Raw genomic sequence first — 16,098 nt, 5'->3', positions numbered from 1 at the left:
GAAGAGCAAATGTGATCACACCCAAATAATTAAACCAAACTGAACGAGGTCTGTCACTAATGCTACTGCAGAACGTGGGTTTTCGATCATAAAAGGTTATTGAATTAATGAAAAGAAGAGGTTTAATGTTTAAGCCATTAAGGAAATAGTTACAACTAAGACAAATTTTCGAGATACTTCATGTGTTGATTTTTATAAAATTCAGTTTCAAAATATTAGACTCATGGATGGCCTACATTCTCCTGCAAAATAAAACAGAAAAGATTTTTCAGAAGCAACCCACGACGAAACTTCAACTGAGACTGAAAAATATGTAACCTATGCAAATAATGATTTTCCACCCTAGTTAAAGACATCGTTATGTGTCTTTTTTTAGCCTGTGACAAACTATTTACTCGATTAGTAATGCAAGGTATTTTGATAACTTTTTCAGTACGAATTTTAAGATAATGCTACGATGACCTATGTGGTTGTAACATATACCAAGTATTTTAACACGAGTCTAGATGAAGTATCAACAAAAGTTTCCTCAAAATGTCGATTCATTCCAGCTTCTGATTTGGGTCCCATATTTTGATTTTGGAAATCTGGTGACCGTACCCTCGGTAGACGGAGGCGCGAAGCAAATGATGAGAAAGAGGAGGAGATTAGTGTTTAACGTCCCGTCGACAACGAGGTCATTAGAGACTGAGCACATGCTCGGATTAGGGAAGGAAATCGGCCCTGCCCTTTCAAAGGAACCATCCCGGCATTTGCCTGAAGTGATCGTGGGAAATCACGGAAAACGTAAATCAGGATGGCCGGACGTGGGATTGAACCATCGTCCTCCCGATTTCGAGTCCAGTGTGTTAACCAATGCGCCACCTCGATCGGTAAATGACGAGGCGGCTAGGTACACGCCGGGTAAACGCTCAGTTGCCGTGGTAACCATGACATCACTACTAGAAACAAAGAGGGGGGGAATACAGGCTGTCGTAGTCGTGCTGTTCTGCGCTTCTGTGGCATGCGAGACAAGTAGCTGTAGTGCCGGCTCTAGGTTTATATTACGTTAGTTGTCCCGTGGGCAATAGATGTCCTGCGTGCAGTGAATATGGATTAAGCCCTTTCTTGTACAGGTACTGATGTAACGCTTTGGAGTGAGGACATCGTTGCTTCCTTTCAGTAGCTGTCATTCTGAAGGATGTGTGAAACTGAACGGTATGAAAACCTGAAGAAAGGGCGTCCAACAGTGGCGCTACACTTTCCTCAGAAAGGTAAGCTCAAAACCCGTGCATTCAATTCTAATTCTAACTAAACTCTTTTTCAAAAACGATCGTAATTTTAAACATTTTATTTGAGTAATGTCTAGTGTCATAGACATGGAGCAATGAGTAAAACGAAGGTAATTGTTTAATGTCTCGTTGATATTCGTGTTTTCCGAGAAACCTGGGGACAAGAACAGCGGAAGTAGATGGGTAGGCCACGTTCCGAGGTGTCAAGGAATAGTTAATTAAGTGATGGGGTGGGTGCGCCCACACGTTCTCATGTCGCCAGGGCGAAATATTTTCCCCATTCATGTTATTTATAAAGGATAAAGATACTCTTATCTACTCATTTTATCTTACTCGTTTCTACAGTGCAATTTTTAGTTCGTAGTCAAAGTTATAAAACAGTTAAAAATATACTTTACGTTTCAGCCATTTATGCCATTTTCTGTCGATTCCACCGCAAACCCTATTCTTCCAGTTAATTGTTTTCCTGCTCTCAAAAATTTCGCGCGGGTAACGTTTCCCATGTTTTCCACTTTTGAACTATGATGCATGCTGAAGATCGATTTTCAAATCGATTTATGTGGAAACTACATTGTGTTCGCACCCTTATTTGACATATAGGATATGCATAACATAGAACTGTACATACAAATTTTTCCAACCCGTAGCAGGGATGGTACAGCAGCCAGCAACATGCGATGAGAAAAAAAAGAGTGTTGATTTCATGGTTTTAATTATTTATCTACTAATGACGCGTTTGGCCCGATTCAGGCGTCTTCATACTGGCTGATATTAAATGGTGTATGTCGAGCATACAAAACGTCCCAGTCAATAATTGCCTAGTCAAATATTCTGAAACATTGCACGGTATCTTTGCTGAGGTATACAGCTTAGTCCAATGAATACGAAACAGGACCAGGCCTATGTAGATCTGTCGCCATGTTGGATGTGTTGTTTTCTCATATGTACATGCTACGAAAACAATACTATTGCCGACTATAACCTAAAAAAGTCTTATAGAACTATTAGGAATCTCATTTGGGCTGCCAATCACTTCAGTTCCTAAAGGCTTCTGGTAATATTTGTGACGTGTCACATCCATAAATCGAAAAACAATCAGGAAGCTTAACACACATTTGTTTACGATTCTGTAAAATACTGCACCACGTAAGTTACTTGGTTACTGTTCTGTAAAACATAGCTCCAGACGTAGTGGAACACCATTGTGTATGCTGTTATCAAGCACGGAATGAGTAGTTACTGTTCGTGAGCAACTGGAAATCGCCCTGACTATTGTCTAGCAATTGGAAGCCGCTGTGAATGGGTGTGTTGTTACCGAGAGTTATACATTAGAGGTACCAAACGTACCTCAAGTAGTGTCATCTCCTGTGGATACTGTCTCCTGCAGCAAATGCAGCATGTATCACTATTTGTCCACTTGACTGAGTGGCATACGTGTGGTAAATGTAGGCATACTGTTGTGGGGAGAGAGGGACCAAGAGGAACTGGGATGTTAAACTCTTCTCCATAACTAGCAAGTTCGAAGTGCTGTCTCCCACTGAAACCGAAACTGAGCCGGTGAGACTGACTTCACCTCTTGGGAAGCGTGCTGCCATGTCAATGGGAGACAAACCTAAACAGTTGAGTCTGTTAATCGTCGGACATAGGAGAATAATGGCACCCTTTAGGGAAATGGCAGAAGGTGATGGGAAGAACACACAGAGTGTATGCATTGGGGCCTCATTCAACATGCTGAAGAGGCTTTTCCAGCATGCCATAGAGGGAACAGGATGTAACCAGCTGCAAACTGACGTACTTAGGAACAAACAGTACCTGTCATCTGGACTCTGGGGTCATACTTTCATCATTCCAGCGACTAACAGAGAAGATTGAGAATACCAGTCTTGCTCGCAAAGTTTCAACGAAACAATCTGCAACATTTTCCCAAGAACATATCGTGGTGTCTCCCTTGTTCTCAGTAGAGTGGAAGGTTTGAACCAGAGACTGCGAAAGTTACGTGACTAGATACGCTGTGACTTCCTGGACCTGCTCCACAGGGTTGACAACTACAAGGTCCCCTATATGAGTATTAATATAATTCTAACAGAAAATATTGTTTATGTACAAAGAAAGGTAGGGATATCGCCTTGACTAGTGATAAAAACGTTATGGGTCCTGGGTTCTAACCCCGCCGCTGCTTAAATTTTTTATAAAATTCAGCAATGGCTCACAAAGTCTTCCAGCACAAGAAGTCACACTCACGCTGCTAACGGCCTTGTCAAAGAGGATGAAGGAGAGGACAGAGGTTCAGAATACGCTTGTCCTTGGGGTGGCAAATTGCTCCTAAAAGGCGGAAGAATCAGCAATAACCAACACGAGGATGCAGGAGAAGATGGAAACCACTGCATTATAGACACACCATATATATCCACAGGACATGTGGCCTTTAATTGAAAGTGTAATGAAAACCTCTCGACAGGTGGAAAATTGCAGACTAGTCTCCCTTTCGGATATCCGGGATATGGGGGGGGGGACAGACTGCCAATTGGCCAATGGGGGGGGGGGGCAATGACCATGAGAAAAGGATTGGATAACTAGCAAAGATGTACCATTCCATGATTCGGGGTGTGAATTTTAGAAGTCTGAACGTAGTAGGGAAACTAAAAACTCTGGAAAATAAAATGCTAAGCCTCAATCTAGATTACATTGGCTGTCAGTGAAGTGAAACGGAAAGAAGACAAGGATTTCGGGCCAGACAGAGTAATAGCAATAGCATCAGAATATGTTATAAAGGGAATAGGAGTAACAGTGAGTTACTGTGAACAGTTCAGTTTCTTGGTATTGTTTTGCTTTAGGGCGCAGGAAACAACTGGGGTTATACGCCCCCACATCAAAACACTAGAAAACAAAGACTGAAGAGTTAAAAAACCACTATACATCAGTTCCAATTAACATAATAGAAGACAGCTAGAAACAGGCAAGTGGAAAAAAGGTTCATAAAGGCACCATACAGAAAAGGGTCCAAAACTAAAAATTAAATGTCCTTCGCCATACTGCTTTGGCGGATAAAAAGTAAAACGCGGTCGACAGCTTGTGCGTCATTTACTAAAACGGCAGATAACTCAGACGGCAAACCTAAGCAGGAGTGTAAACAGTTAAAAAATGGGCACACCATCAGGAAGTGGCGGACAGTTAAAACTTGGATAGCGCCACTTACCAAATGATGATGGCTAAAAAGGCGGTGCCCAATACGCAGCCTAGTTAAAATGACCTCCCCCGGGCGCGTGAGTCGGAAGGAGGTCGTCCAAGCCACTGCGAGAGGGTTAATGAGCCGGAGATTATTCCCGTGATGCCAGGACCATTGGCGATGCCAAAGGGACACCACCAACTGACAGAGCAACACAGAGATCGGAGGTAATATAGGAATCCGCAGGCTGAGGTATGAGGACTGCAGCCTTGGCAGTTCGAAGGACGATGTGAGTGAGTGAGTGAGTGAGTGAGTGAGTGAGTGAGTGAGCAGAGAACACAGTTGAACAGTCTGTGTCGTCAGATGTAATCTGTGGCCTGATACAGGGCCAAGAGCTCTGCTGTACATACTGAGCAGTGTGCCAGAAGCCGATATCGAAAGACACGGGTGCCAATGACAAAGGCATGCCCGACTCCACGATCAGTCTGAGAGCCATCAGCGTATACAAAGGCACTATCGCAAAGTCCCATGCAAAGGTCGTGAAACTGAAGGCGATAGATCGAGGCTGGAGCAGTGCCCTTAGGAAGTGAATGAAGGCCAAGGTTAATATGGGCCGCTTCACAAAGCCAATGTGGTGAAGGGTTCACACCCACCAGGAAAGTTGCAGGGAGTGTGAAGTTAAGCTGTCGTAGCAAGTGCTGAAAGTGGACTCCAGATGGTAACAGAGAAGAAGGACGCAACCCATACTGGCGATCGAAGGAATCATCAAAGAAGGGGGCATAGGATGGATGGCCATGCATGGTGGACAAATGGCATGCCATACCTGCTGTGGAGATAGTCATGATGGTACGACAGTAGTAGTTCAGCAGCTTCAGTATACAGACTCAACCAGGCTAATGTGAAAGTTGCCCTTGGCCAAACGGATGCCAGGATGATGGATAATGTTGAAACGGCGTAAGAGGGATGGACGTGCAGACAAACAAAGCACCCATAGTAGAGCTTCGAACGGACAAGGGACCGGTACAAACGAAGGAGGGAAGTGCGATTGGCACCCCAGAAAGTACCACTGAGTACATGTAGGACATTGAGGAACTGGGTACAGTGGGCTGCCAGGTAGGACACATGGGGCAAGAGATTCCTATCGAGCATGAGCCCCAGAAATGTCGTAGTTTCAACGAATGGAAGAGCAGCAAGACCAACATGTAAAGATAGTGGAAGAGACCAATTTCGTCGCCAGAAATTCATACAGGCCGTTTTGTCAGTGGAAAAGCGAAATCATTGTCGATGCTCCAGGAGTAAAGAAGATCAAGACATCGCTGAAGACGCTGCTCAGTGAAACAGGTCCGTTAAGAACTGCAGTAGATGGCAAAAGTGTCAACAAAAGGGAGCTGAAGATGCCCGATGGGAGACAGGCCATTACAGGGTTAATGGTGATAGCAAAGAGGATGACGCTCTGGACGGAACCCAGAGGCACACCAGTTTCCTGGATAGAGGTATCTGATAAGGCAGAACCCACACGCACCTTGAAAACTCGGTCTTATCAAAATGCCTGAATGAAACAGGGCAGGCGGCCACCGACGCCCCACATGTAAAGAGTACGTAGGATACCGGTTCTCCAGCAGGTGTCGTAGGCCTTCTCCAAATCGAAAAACACCGCCGCTGTCTGGGATTTCTGCAGAAAACTATTCATGACATGGGTGGACAAAGTAACGAGATGGCCAACTGCAGAACTCCACGCTCTGCGCATTCGTCTGTAAATTGCAAGATTTGAGCCATCATACCAGCTGGGCATGAATCATACGTCCCATCACCTTGCAAACGAAGCTGGCGAGAGAAATGGGGCTTTAACTAGAAGAAGGTTTTTGTCCTTACCAGGCCTAGGTATGGGTATGAGGGTTGCTTCTCGCCAGCTTCCGGGAAATGTGATATCTGCCCAGATGCAGTCATACATGTTAAGGAGAAAGTGATTGCCTGCAAGAGAAACGTGCTGCAACATCTGAATGTGCATGACGTCTGGCCCTGTGATAGAAGATCTGAATGAACTAATACCATGATCTGGCTTCCTCATAGTAAAGATGGCATTATAGCACTCGCAAGTTCAGAAGAGAAGGGTATCAGCCGAGCCGTCTCCGCTCGTTCCCGATGGCAAGGGGAGGGTGATAGTGGGAAGAGCCCTAAACTTCCCCAAAGTTGCGGCCCAAGTTGGAGATACCAATAGTGACCTGGATAACATCGTCTGCTACCATTAGGTCGGAAATTGAGGAATTGATCTTCGTCCCAGAGAGCCATTGGAGGTTGGCCCATACGACAGAGGAAGGGGTGGAACTGCTAAAAGAACTAGTGAAGGAAATCCAATGGTCTGGGACCTGACATGGTAAAGAGGAAGTGCGAGGAATGGAACGTCTTGCAGCAGTAAGGATAACGTTTGTGAGATATTCCACCTGGTCATCAAAACTGGAGATATCTTGTTCTTCGAAGGTCGCCAGGGATGAGCAAACCTACCAGTCATACTAAGCAAGCTGCAATTTGGGTGTGCATGTGGATGGGGTAGGAGTCAGCAAATGGATAGCACACGGGAAATGGTTGCTCGAGTAGCTATCAGAAATAACAGACCACTGAAGACGATGGATAAGCTGGGCAGTGCACAAGGATAGGTCCAAATGGGAATATGTATGCGAGGAGTCACAAAGTAAAGTGAGTGCGCCAGTGTTAAGGCAGAAGAGGTTAAATTGGTTAAGAAGGTCGACCAACAGGGCACCTCTCTGTCAGATCCTGGGAGAAGCCCAAAGGGGACGACGCGCATTAAAGTCACCAAGTAGCAGAAATGGCGGAGGTAGCTGCCCAACAAGTTGAAGGATGTCTGCCCTGGTGACATTGAATGACTGATGGACATAAATGGTACAGAGGAGAAAACGTCGTATGGGGAAGGAAAAGGCGAACTGCAACAGCTTTAAGATGTGTAGTCTGTGAGATGGGTTGACTATGAATGTCATTCCATGTAAGCAGCATGACGTCCCCATGAGATGGAATGCCGACCTCAGGGGTAAGGTCAAAACAAATCGTTAAGAAACGTGGAAGCTCAAAGCGCACATGAGGATGCAATTTCGTTTCTTGAAGGCCGAGTACAAGGGGACGCTAAGATGCTAAAAGTAGCTGTAAATCCACTTTGTGGGACCGAAGGCCGCGAACATTCTATTTGAGGAGATTCGTGATGAAGAGATGTAAGGGTGTCACCTCGACGGCTGCCGAATGTCAGGCAGTGAAGAGTTGCTACTACAGGGCACAGAAGCAGGAGAATGCTGCTCCATGTGGTCCACAAAGCATTGGCTTGCTTGTGCAGGCAGGTTGTGGATTCCAACACTGAAAAACGGTTGGTGTTACACATCAACGACATGTAGGCCGGCTGGGCTTTGGTATCAAGTGGCGACACTGTCGGAGAGGATCTTCTAGTTGATGAAGGAGAAGACCGTTGCTTTTGATGGACTTCTTCGAGCCTTTCCAGTTAGAGGAAGGCTCGGTGTTGTTTGGCTGGAGGGACAGAGGAAGTCTTCACGGTTGTGTAGCTGTTCGCTTCGCCCCTTGAGGCGAGAGTGAGGGCTTGTTGCACAACTGGACGAGGGGATTGCAATGCTACCTTGGCAATGGGCGATTTCACAACTTGAGAGCTGAATTAGAGGTCACAAGTCTGCGTGGTCATGTCGTTCATGGAGCGAGGGGTAACAAGAACAGAACTATAGGTGTCAGATGTGAGAACACAGCGTTTGCGTCTAGCCAGTAACTGAACGACTGGGTAAGGCACTTTTGCCCTTACCCGGATCTCTTTGACAGCCCACTCATCCAGATACATGGGACTATCCCGAGAGGGGGCGGCTTGGCGGCCATTGCAGTTGATACAGTGGGGCGGAGGAGGAGGCGGACAACAGCTCTCGTGCACATCCTTACCACAGGTGACACACTTGGCTGGGCGTCGACAAGATGTTCTAGTGTGATTGAAACGATGACTCTGGTAGCAGTGAATCGGGTTCAAAATGTACTGCCAGACAGTGATAATTTCATAGCCTGCTTTGTTCTTGGACAGAAGCACCACTCTATCAATGGTGAGAAAGAGTGTGGGTGGCAGGAAGAATCTGCCTTCATTACACGATGGCGGCAATAACACACTGATCAGAAGGTAAGATTGAATTTTGGATTCAGTTACACCGTCGAGCAGCCTGGTGTAAATTTCACCATGGGACGAATTCAAAGTTCTATGGGCCTCGACATGAAAAGGGTAGCCGTGGAGAAGCGAGGCAGCAAGCAGTTGTTGTGGTTTAGAATCAGAAGTAGTCTCCAAAATCATAGTGCCATTCTGTAAATGAGAGCAGGATTTCACATTAGCCTCATTACGTTTTTGTTTCATAGATGTTGATTGGGAAGTTGATTGACTCATCAGGAGGAAGTCCCCATGATTGCCAGCATCTTTGATGACGCACTCCTAACAACTGGGGGCTCCCTTCACAAGGAGGTGCATCCGCCTTAGGTGATTGTTCACACCTCTCTAACACCTGACGGAGGGACCAATTTGGGAAGGTTGCAGCTCAGGCAATCACCTCTCCCTGGGCGTGTCCTGTACCAGGGGGTACGTGTGAACTCTACCTGTCGACCCGGGGCTAGGAATTATGCGTTACCCAGTCACCTATTACGTGTCAGACGCGTGGGCTGGCCTTCAGGAGTGCACAAGGAGGAAGAGGAACCTCAAACGCTGAAATGGGGGAACGAGTGGAGAAGGGAAACAACGAAAGGAAAAGGGAGAGAAGAACAAAGGTGAGATTTTTCTTACATCAGCGACAGAAAATGCAGAACATTCCCAATAACATTCCAGACATATTCCCCAACGGAGGGGAAAAAGAACAGCAAGAAGATAGATAAGCAGCACGGAAGGGAAAAAATGCTGCAAAAGCTGGGGCCCCACTGGGGGGAGGGAGGGGGGGGGGTGGGAAAGGGGGGGGGGAAGGGGGGGGGGGACAGTTCAGTGGTAGGGTTGTTATCATGATTGACAGCAAACTAACACTGACAACAGTTCAGGTATATGTGCCGATGTCACAACTTTAAGATAAAGGGATACAGAAGTTATATGAGGATACAGAACAGGTAATTCAATACATCAAGGAAGACAATCTAATAGTCATGAAGGATTGGAATGCATTTATAGGGAAAGGAGAAGAAAAAAATTGCAGGAGAATATGGGCTTGGTAGCAGGTATGAGAGGAGAAAGACTGAGCTCTGCAATAAATTTCAGCGAATAATAGCGAGGACTCTATTCAAGAATAACAAGAGGAGGTGGTATACTTGGAAACGCCCAGGAGATATGGGAAGATTTCAGTTAGATTACATGGTCAGCAGATATTCCGAAATTGCATATTAGATTGTTAGGCGTACCCAGTAATAGATATCGGCTAAGATCACAATTTAGTAATTAGGATTATTAGGATGAAGTTCAGCAGACTAGCCAAGAAGAAACTGTGCATATAAAAGTGGGATATACAGTAGTGCTAAGGAATGAAGAGATACACTCTAAGTTCTCCGAAGATATAGCTATTACGATGATTAACAGTTCAGTAGGGAGTTTAGTCGAAAAGGAATATACAGCTCTAAAAGGTCCAATTAGAGAAGTTAGAAAGAAAAACATAGGTACAAGGTAGGTAACTGCGAAGAAACTTTGGGTAACAGAAGAAATACTTCAGCTGAACGACGAAAGAAGACAGTACAAAAAAGCTCAGCGAAACTCAGGAACACAGAAATGCTAATCACTTAGGAAAGAAGTAAATAATAGGAAGTGCAAAGAAGCAAGGGGAAATGGATATATGAAAAACTTGAAGCAATCGAAAAAGAAATGATTGTCGGAAGGACTGACTCAGCATATAGGAAAGTCCAAACAACCTTCGGTAAAATTACAAGCAAGGGTGGCAACATTAAGATTGCAACAGGAATTCTATTGTTAAATGCCGGACAGAGAGCGGATAGGTGGAAAGAATACACTGAAGGCCTCTATGAGAGGGAAGATTTGTCTGACGTGATAGAAGAAACAGCATTGGATTTAGAAGAGATAGGGGATCCAGTATTAGAATCAGAATTTAAAAGAACTTTTGACTATTTAAGATGCACTAAGGTAGAAGGAAATTCGATCGGAATTTCTAATCATTGGAAGATGTATTTATGTTGTTGGGTAGAATGTATGAGACTGGCGATATACCTTCAGACTTTCAGAAAATCATCATCCTCACAATTCGGAAGATAGCAAGAACTGACGTGTGTGAATTGTCGCACAGTCACCTTAAGAGCTCACGCATCTAAGTTGCTAACAAGAACAATACATAGAAGAATGGAACAGAAAATTGACCATCTGTTACATTACGAGTTTGGCTTTGGGAACGTTAAAAGCACCAGGAGAGGTAGCTCTGCCATTGCAGTTTATAATGGAAACAAGACTGAAGAAAAATAAAGACGCGTTCATAGGGTTTGTCTATCTGATAAAAGCGTTCGACAATGTAAAATACTGCAAGTTGTTCGAAATTCTGAGGCAAATGGAGGTAAGCTATAGAGGAAGGCGGGTAATATACAATAAGTACAAGAACCAAGAGGAAACAAGATTTGAAAACCAAGACCGAAGTGCAAGGATATAAGAAAGGGATGTAGTCTTTCGCCCGTACTGTTGAATCTGTACATCAAAGAAGCAATGACAGAAATGAAAGGAAGCTTCAAGGGTGGGATTAATATTAAAGGTGAAATGATATCAGTGCTAAGATTATTTGATGACATTCCTATCCTCAGTGAAAGTGTAGAATTACGGGATCTACTGAATGAAATGAACAGTCTGATGGATTGAGAGAAAATCGAAGACAGACTAATGTAATAAGAAGAAGCAAAAATTAGAACAGCGAGAAACATCAGGATTGGTCATCACAAAGTATGAAATTAACGAATTCCGCTACCTAGGCAGCAAAACAAGGTATGATGGACGGGGCAAGGAGGACATAAGAAGCGGACTAGCACTGGCAGAAAGGGAATTCCCGGCCTAGTGAAGCCTACTGGTGTCAAACATAGGCCTTAATTTGAGGAAGAAATTTATGAGAATGTACGTCTGAAGAACAGCATTCCGTTGTTGTGGTGCTACAGAAGAATGTTGAAAGTAAAGTCAGCTGATAAGGTAAGGAATGAGGTAGTTCTCCCCATAATCGGCAAGGAAAGAATATACGTGACAAGGAGGAGGAGCAGGATGCTAGGACGTCTTTTAAGACATGAAGAAATAACTTCCATGGTATTAGTGAGAGCTGTAAATACATAGAGGAAAACAGAGATGGGAATAGATCCAACTAATAATTGAGACGTAGGTAGCAGAGATGAAAAGGCTGGTAAACGAGAGCAGTTCGTGGTGGGTCACATCAAACCAGTCTGATGACTCAAAAAAAAGTCGGCACGGGAAGTCACAGGTTTGACTCTTGGGAGAGTCACGAAGATGCTGAGAGAACTGAAACGGCAAACGCTTGAAGATAGGGTCAAAGTTCCCGCGAAAACCTACATTAAAAGTTTCTAGAACCAACTTTAGGCGATGAATTTAGGGATATATTGCAACCGCCTACGTTACTGCTTGCAGAAGGATCACGAAGACAAGGTTAGTGTAATTACAGCACGCACAGAGGCATTTAAGAAATCATTCTCCATACGTACAATGGGATGCATTTCTTTCGTGCGCTTCACAGTGATACGTCGAGTATAGACGTAGATGTAGAGATAATGACAGCCAGTCCAATCGAAATGTTCCCTTATGTCATCTACATCATTCTTCAAATTATAATTTTTGCCATGTCACCATGGATTCAAAAAAAATTGTTTTACGGCTGTGTTTCTCAACTTTTTTCCTATGAAGCACACCAGTGCACTTTTCAAACTTTCGCAACACCCCTAGATGCTATTGTTCCCTAGACGCAAAAAAAACAAACACGAATACATACATTTTTTATTATTATGCGTATAATCAAGTACAATATTAAGGGTGATTTCTTGCAAATAGAGCTACTCCAAGAAACGGTTTTACAATAAAACTTTCTTCTCGATAATTTATCTGCGTGAGATTATAAGATATTAAAAATTTCGCGACACACCTCAGGTTTATTTTGGTCACACCAAAACGTCACGACGCGGCGGTTGAGAAAAGCGTTTTTAGGGAATCGTCAATTTTATTCCTGCAACGTGATGTTTGGCATCGGAAATACAGAACCTGACTCGCCCTTTTCTCGTGATATTTCATCACAGGTAGAATATTTTTCTATTACCTCACTTTCATTTTCAGTTTTTATTCGTTTATGAGGTATACTCACGAAATCTGTATTTTTTCACTCTGTGCATTATGATTTCGCTCCTCACAAAGCACAACACTGTAAATCAAGCTCAGTCATGCAGCACTTCTCACTTACGACACATGCTTACTACGGAAAATTGAATTTCAGTCACTGCCGGCAACACTCTCGGGCCGTAGCTATGAGCATTTATTCTCAAGAAGTGACTGGTAGTGTTACCAACTTCTGTCTGCAACCATCATGAACATTTATTATACGTATAGCCGTGAAAGAACCACATTATGGTTCCCTAGCGTTTGAAGTTCTGAAATTGACGAAAGTATTTGCATGAACATAACTTTAAAAAGTTTATGAGGGACTCCAGGGCAAGAAAAAGCAGAGTACCAAAATTAGAAGAAAAAAGGACAAATGCGGAAAAAAAGAGCATCTGGCAACCCTAGTTAGAGTGCAACAAGATGCAGTGTGTGACGTAACTATGTGCTTGAGAAACATCGTGCTGTAATCGAGTTTCGAATTCGAAGATTTTGTCCACACATGGAGCACCTTCTTCAGCACTACAATGCCAGACCACAACGAGCGCTGCGATATCTGCAACGATCTGCCGCCTTGGATTCACTGTCATCGATTATCCCCCATACAGTGCTGCTGAGGTCGACCAGCAAGGTTTGCCGAGAGAGCTAACGCGCTACTTCCTGGACTCTGGTAGGCGCACTGCCCCGCATCGAATCTGCCTGACGGATTAACGACGAGGGCCAGTGTGCCAGCCAGCCTGGATGTGGTTTTTAGGCGGTATTCCACATCCCCTTATGTGAATACCGGGCTGGTCCCCACGTCCCGCCTCAGTTACACGGCTCGCAGACATCTTAACACTTTCGCACTATTCCATGGATTACACTAGTCGCAGACAGTTGGCGTACACTAATTCCTTCCCGGGCGTGTACGGGGTGGCGGCAGAAAGGGCATCCAGCCATCCCTTCAACTAACATTGTATTATCCGATTAACCATGCCGACCCTGCACATCCGTGGGAAAGACGGCAAAAGCAAAAGAAAGACAGTACTGCAGAGGTTCCATCCGATTTTCGTCTGCTTGCAAAAGCGAAGGACACCTTCAACGACTTAACTTTGATAGTGATGAAGCGGTAGCTGCGCAAGCAGAGGTGAAGTCGTGGACACGTCAACAAAGTCAAACATTCTACAGTGGCGGTATCGAGGAAATTCTCTCTCATTGGGAGGAATGTTTTTTGTTTTGGTTTTAGGGCGCAAAACTGCTATGGTCATTAGCGCCCGGTCCGTGACTTAGGAAACAGTAAAAAACCGAAATTGAAAACCAGCAGTAATGGGAACGAAAGTCATAAAATTGGAGAAACTAAAAGCAGAAGGAAGGCTTAAAAATCCACTACAGAAAGGGGTTGGTTGTCCCCAAAAAAAGCTTCAAATGACTGACGTCATTTCACTGGCACTAATAAACTCGAGAACGCGATCGGCTGAGCGCGTGTCATCTGCTAAAATCGACGATATATCAGGCGATAGCTGTAGACGGGAACGTAACGGGTTAAAATAGGGGTACTCAATTAAAAGGTCTCTTACCGTCCACAGCTGAAAGCAGTGGGGACAGAGTGGGGGAGGATCGCCGCTTAAAAGATGTCGATGGCTAAAAAGACAGTGCCCTATCCGGAGTCTAGTCAAAATTACCTCCTCCCGACGACGCGTTCGGGAAGAAGAGGTCCAAGCACAAGGAAGAGCTTTCACGTCCCGCAATTTATTATGGGGAAGTGTCGACCAATGTGCGTGCCATAAATGAAGAACACGACGACATAAAACGCTCCGTAGATCGGCGAAGGGAATCCATTGAATAGCTGGCCGAAGAAGAGAGACTGCAGCCTTGGCTGCAATATCGGCCGCCTCATTTCCACAGATACCAACGTGTCCTGGGAGCCAGAGGAACGCCACCGAGACGCCCCCCAGGTGGAGCAAGCACAGACAGTCCTGAATCCTGTGGACCAGAGGGTGGACAGGGTAAAGAGCTTGGAGACTGAGGAGAGAGCTGAGAGAATCTGAACAGATAACATACTGTATCCGCTGATGGCGGCGGATGTAGTGGACAGCCTGGAGAACAGCGTAAAGCTTCGCAGTATAAACCGAACACTGGTCGGGAAGCCGAAAGTGATTTAGGGTGTCGCCAACAATATAGGCACTCCCTACACCTAACGATGTTTTCGAGCGTCGGTGTAAATAAATGTGGCTTCTGTCATTTGTGCACATAGAGCAGCAAATGCCCGACGATAAACAAGTAAAGGGGTACCTTCCTTGGGAAATCGACAAAGGTCACGGAGCAGGCAGATCCGGGCACGGAGCCAAGGCGGTGCTGTACCCCAAGCTGTCAAGAAGGTTTTAGGAAAGCGGAAGGAAAGAGAATGGAGCAGTTGACGGAAGCGGACTCCAGGTGGTAGTAGGGAGGAGGGGCGGCCTGCGTATCCTACATCAAAGGAGGCGTCGAAAAAAAATGTCATGGGCTGGATTAGCAGGCATGGAAGACAGATGGCTAGCATAACGACTCAGGAGGACTGCTCGCCGACTGGACAGCGGAGGTTCAGCAGTCTCAGCATAAAGGCTTTCCACAGGGCTGGTGTAAAAAGCTCCAGATACTAAACGTAATCCACCGTGGTGGATAAAGTCGAGACGCCGAAGAATAGATGGCCGAGCAGAGGAGTAGACTATGCTTCCATAGTCCAATTTCGAGCGCACTAAGGCGCGATAGAGGCGGAGAAGGACCACTCGGTCCGCTCCCCAGGAGGTACCATTCAGGACACGGAGGGTGTTGAGGGATCGCAGAAAGCGAGCCGAGAGATAGGAAACATGGGAGGACCAGCACAGTTTTCTGTCAAACATAAGACCCAAGAATTTAGCGACGTCTGAAAACGGAAGGTTGACAGGACCTAGATGTAAGGAGGGCGGAAGAAACGCCTTACGTCGCCAAAAATTAACACAAACGGTCTTACTGGGAGAAGAAAGGAAGCCGGTTTCGATGCTCCAAGAGTGGAGGCGATCGAGACATCCTTGAAGACGTCGTTCAAGAAGGCTGGTCTGTTGAGAGCTGCAGTAGATCGCAAAATCGTCCACAAAGAGGGAGCCCGAGACATCAGGAAGGAGACAATCCATAATTGGATTTATGAGAATGGCAAACAGTACAACACTCACAAGGGAACCTCCCCATCGCACCCCGGTCAGATTTAGTTGTAAGTTGGCACAGTGGATAAGCCTTGAAAAACTGAACACAGATCAGTCGAGAAAACAGGAAGAAGTTGTGTGGAACTATGAAAAAAA

General features: G+C 45.1%; 1 protein-coding gene across 1 annotated transcript in view; it reads right to left on the bottom strand.

Annotated features, from left to right (window-relative positions):
• Nucleotides 1-16,098, bottom strand: part of LOC124775793 — a 157,330-nt gene that overhangs the window by 95,902 nt on the left and 45,330 nt on the right. The gene's annotated exons all lie outside the window — the stretch shown is intronic.

The sequence above is a fragment of the Schistocerca piceifrons genome, chromosome 2 (genome assembly GCF_021461385.2).
Source record: "Schistocerca piceifrons isolate TAMUIC-IGC-003096 chromosome 2, iqSchPice1.1, whole genome shotgun sequence".
NCBI classification, from domain to species: domain Eukaryota; kingdom Metazoa; phylum Arthropoda; class Insecta; order Orthoptera; family Acrididae; genus Schistocerca; species Schistocerca piceifrons.
The sequence above is the reverse complement of the archived record's forward strand: the minus strand, read 5'-3'. Positions and strand labels throughout refer to the sequence as shown.